This window comes from Cuculus canorus, chromosome 2 (assembly GCF_017976375.1).
Source record: "Cuculus canorus isolate bCucCan1 chromosome 2, bCucCan1.pri, whole genome shotgun sequence".
Taxonomy (NCBI): domain Eukaryota; kingdom Metazoa; phylum Chordata; class Aves; order Cuculiformes; family Cuculidae; genus Cuculus; species Cuculus canorus.
In genome coordinates this window covers 134,661,110-134,666,388 of record NC_071402.1, presented here as the reverse complement: position 1 = coordinate 134,666,388, position 5,279 = coordinate 134,661,110, and positions in this window count along the sequence as shown.

The window sequence follows — 5,279 nt, the reverse complement described above, 5'->3', positions numbered from 1 at the left end:
ACCGGGACACACAGTGTGCTGTCACTCATCTGTGCTCTGAGCATGGGAGTGTTTGGTGTCAGGTGGCACCGAGTCCTGCCCAGTTGCTGGCACCCATTGAAGCACAGGGAGAGCTGGCCTTTCTGACATGGGGCACGACGACAAGGACAGAGCAATGCTGGTTCCCCTTCATTTTCAGGTGACCTATGCGCACTGGTGACACTGGGGGTAAGTGGCTCCGAGTGAGCAGGAGCAAACTGCAGGCAGCACCTGGAGCAGACTCGAACATGAGCTTGAACTTTGACACGGCTCCTTCCAACAGCCTTGAAAGAGAGCAGTGACGTGCCCAGCCTGGGCGGCTCTTGCTGACTCAACATAAACATGTTTTTAAGCTTCTGGTGCAGCCGGCGGGGAACATGCTGTCCCAATGGGTTCCCTGTCTCTTGTCTGGAAGGCTGCCAGAACAATGCTAAGAGGCACTGTCGCTTCCCTTGGCCCCCAGCCCTGACTGGAGAGGACTGTGCTGCATAGTTAGCCAGTGTCTGTCCTCAAAAACAAGGGGAAAATGATGGAAAGCTGTAAGCAGAACAAAAAGGCCAGCAGCTAGCAACTGAACAGCAGCCATATATTTCCTGAAGGGTATTTTTAAGGTTTGTAATCATTCACTCCTTAATTACAGTGCTGGTTTATGTCCTTTTATCTGGCACTACCTGCCAGTCTGCCCTCTGCTTAAACCAAGCTCTTTACATCCAAGTGTCTGGAGCTCCACTGACTATGGGAGGCAAGCTTAGCTTTTTTAGGCTCCCAGCCCCAAACAGCTGGAATAATCTTCCAGCCGTACTGAAGCAGATCCTCACATTGTTCAAGGTTTGGACACTCTTAATCCTTTTTTCTTAAAAAGCCTCAGCTGTGTGTAATGAGCACAAGCAGTGGCTGGTCACTGTTGTGTGTCATTTAAAAGTCCAGTCCTTCTGTCTCCAGGTGTGGGTAAGGCCCCTTTATCCCAGCCAAGCTTTCGGTGGCCGGGGACACAAGGACAAACTGCTCTCTTTGTTGGACAGGAAGAGTCTTGCTCCTCAAAGCCAACAGCAGTTCTGCACCCAGGCTTCCTAAGCATGGACCTGGGCTTTTGGTCTCACCTGGCTTGAACAGAAAGACTGAGAGCTGATCTCCCTCTGGTCTGGGGTGTTTAGAGCTAAATATTCTGCTATACCAGTTGCCCTGCTTTGGATAAGGGCAATGGGGCTGAAGCAAGAGCTGCCAGCCAGTTCAGGGCTTTTAAATTGGCCATAAGTGCATATGTACACATTTCTTTTTAACGTATCTTCAGTGTCTAAATATGTCTTCCTTCCCTAAGTGTGTCACTTGATTGTAATTCCTCCAGCACAACACATGCCATCTTGCAGACTGTATGGCAGGTAGCACAGGGAGGACAGCCTCTTCCTGGTTTTGCACTCTGCAGAGGTGAATAATTAATTTACTTGTCTTCTAGAGACCTTCAGGGGTGTATCTGTCCCCTTACTGACCAGCAGCAAAAAACATTTGGCTTTGTACACTGGTGCCAACAGGAAGCTTGTCATAAATTTCAGTGAGCATCGTGTAAGGTCTAAAAATGAATTCTTACCACCCTAATATTTGTCATTTACATTGATTATTGTGTTGATCACACAGTATAACACACTTTTTTAGTTGCTTGAAAAAGAAAATAATGGGTTAGTATATGTTACAACCATGTTACAGAAAAGAATATCAGCGTAAGTTCTCAGACAAGCTTATAGACAGCATATTGATCCATTACTTATATTCTATATTCTATACCCATACTTTATAAAAATTAGAACATTGAAGTAACTCTTTTTGGAAAACTATTGTCTCAAAAAGCTTTTAGAAGTGAAAACTTAATATAATGTATACCAACCTACTTCTTCTAGAAATCTTTACATTTAAAAAAAAAAAATCAAAACAACCTTCCAGCGTTAATACACTTTGCGGAAATGTTGAAGAGCATTTATTTTAGCCATTCATTGTCAATAGCTTTGCTGGAATCTCCTTTCTGTTCTTATGAAATGGAATTATATCTTTCTGCAAAAGCATGCTTTTGAGGATTTACCTCCCCACAAACTCTCATTTCCTGTAGGAGTGGGTGTGTTTGTCCCTTGGAAGAAATGAGAAGATCTGCAGTTCTTCTCTTGTTCTTTTTGACTGCAATGGTGCACATTTAAAGTCAAGACACATCCTCTCCTTTAACATCAATACTCACAGGTGGAGAACATCATTCTGCTGCAGAGCAAAGGAGAAGGCAAGGACAACTCTTTAGATAAGGATGAAAACATCTCTTTCAGTCAGCCCGGAATTTTAATCTCTGTAATATTATTTCCAGGATCTGCCTACATCAATTTATGGTACTTCAGTGAGTAGTTTTATCATTTCTCCAGCTGTTCTGACATGGATGTTATCATTCAAGAGACGGAAGCCTGGGAATATGCTGCAGGTGCTATGATTTTTTCTTTTTTTTTTTTTTCCTCAAGCAAACTGATCACCCAGTGGCCTTGAAAAAGATCATCAAAAGCTTTTGGAACTGAGACATGCTTCCAAATCACTGTTCCCATCCTTGAACTACAGAAAATATGCTCAAGGCTTGCACAGCCTGGCACCAGCAGCAAGGGTAGGAAGAACAGAGGAATGGGAGGGCAAGGCCACAGAGACAAAGTTCATGAAGTGATCTGGACCAGCAGATTTCTGGACATCTCCACAAACAACATGAACAATGAAAACTTAAGAGCATCCCCGGCCAGAGTTTGAAAATGAAGCTTTTTTTATCATGTATTTATACAAAATCTGAGGCAAAGTTGATTAGAAACAAGGGAGACTTCTCCAATGAGTTCTGAGGGGCTTACAACCTGCCCTAACTAAGCACAAGTAAGTGCTTGTGTCAACACAAATAAAGTTTTATGCCTGAGCAAGCAGCTTCCTATGGACCGTGAAGCAACAACCCATACCTATTAATTCCCAGAGTAGTATAAACCATCTGATCCACCCCTGCATGAAGATTGAATTCCTCCAGTAATATCCTTTGTAAGCAGGGGAGTGAATTTGGCTCACCAATAGGCTTTGCAATGCATGTTACTCGTCAGGCTGAACACTGCAGCGATTGGAGGAATGGACAAGTACCCCTGCCAGGTATTCTACTGTTTCCCAGTTAATTTATTAAAAATCAACCAGGAGTGTTGTGGATAGCAAAGCAAATAGAAAAGAGAAAGCCACAAGCACAAACAACCAGAAAGCAGCTTTCAATATGTCTGGTTTCTCAATAGACCTCATGGTATTTAACAATTAGCATCAGTTACAGTTAGCTCCTAATCTTCTGTAAAAGGTCTGCCCTTTTAAGCAAGGTAAGTGGTATTTGGGCATCCCAGGAGGAGTAAGCATGGCTCAGACAGAGCTGTCAGGTGCTTGTGCTGCTGCCCTGTGGGGTGTGGAGCCCCAAGTGATGAGGCTTACAGTGTCTCCTGTGGTTGTGTGGCACCTTGGCCAGCCCCAAGCCCAGACAGATCTGCCTGCAACGCTGGGAAATGCAGCCAGTGGTGACGAGATGCACAGGGGGCAGCTCCAGGCTGATGCAGCTTGTGCCAGCTGCCAGGGGGGTTCCTTTGCTATGATCACATCGGTAGCTGTTGCAGGACAAATATTGTCTGGGATTTTCCATTAGAGTGGTGATATTCTGAGCTCTGCATTTGCAGCCTCCCACAACCACCTAGAATTAGTAAGGGCATTTGAGTCATTTACCTAAACATAAACCTTCACTGATACTTGAGAAAGCCAAGGGCACCCATACAAGGTATTTGCAAGGGACTGACAGATGTGACAAAGGACCTGTGAAAGGTCTCTGTTCTTCTGAGTGACAGATGAGAGACAGGCAGAGTACTCCAGGATTCCTCAAACAGCACCAAGTGTCTATTTTTAAACACTTGTGAATTAGCTAGGAGCCAGCTGTCAGCTGAAGCTGTCCCAATGCCTGTGCTTAGTCGTGCCCCAGGTGTCTAGGGTCCCATTAGACTCAGTTGAACTCTGCCATTGAAGACACGAGAACTATTCAGCTGGCCAGAAGTAGGTGTCTGATTCAGAAGGAGCTGATAGCTTTCCAGAGGTCTTCTGGATATATTGATTCTGGTCACTAGAGAGGGAGCTTAAATATCCAACTCACGTCTTGGCACACAGATAAAGATATATACATGATGTCATGGTGAGGTCTCCTACCTTGGTGTGCGAAATCCCATGACAAGGTTCTCAGTTTTCAGGCCCAGACCCCTAAGGCGACATAGTACCCAAAGCCCACCTATAAACAACAGTGAAAACAACTAACTTTTTTTACTTGATTTTCTTACTGAGCCTTTCAGACAGGATATATCCTGATGTGTCATATTAAAGTAAAGTATGGCCATTCTAAACTAGAAGCTCTCAGTCTCCTTCCAGGAGGTGCCCTGCAGGTCCAAATGGTGAGAATGGGAGTCACTCTTCTTTGCTGTGGATGAAGTGCTTAGGGACATGGTTTAAGGGAGTGTTAGGAATGGTTGGACTTGATGATCCAGTGGGTCCTTTCCGACCTGGTGATTCTATGATTCTGTGTTTCCCATATCGTAAGTCCAGGTTTTCATTTGGACATGACTCCAGGAAGGCAGCTTGAGGCTCATTCCTCAAGGCTGTCTCCCTCCACATCAGTAAATAGGTAGGTCCTTTCTTTTCTTGCCTATTCCTGCTAGGAACTGCAAAGCAGAGGAGTGACACGGGAAAATCTGTGCTAATCCTATGCGGACCAACTTGGTGCACTCTGTTTTGGTTTTCTTTCAGCTGCAGAAGGAATTTTGAGGAGAGTTGGTGAGGAGCAGCTCCTGATAGCACATACATATTTTTCCTTTTACATTAAAAAATTACATTATTTAGAGGCTTCAGAATATTCTGAAGATGCAGGATGGCATTCTAGCTTCTTGCTGTGCCACCCAGCATTTGAGACAGCAAGGAAGAATTCAGACTGCCCGTGGGGATTCTCTGCCCTTTCCTCCCGATGAGGTGAGTAGAGTGGAGCAGGACCGACTGAGACTGCCTACCAGGGTGTCTTGCATTCTTTTTGCTGACTGCAAGGAGGAACAGCACCTGGGCATGTACTGAGTCATTCATTCTGTCTTGAATGTGTTTGATACAGATGTGCAAAGCCACCTTACGGCCTGTAATACAGTATTGAGATACGGACATCTAAAACTATGTTGTCAGCTTTTGAGGAATGCAAATCCAAAATGTTAACG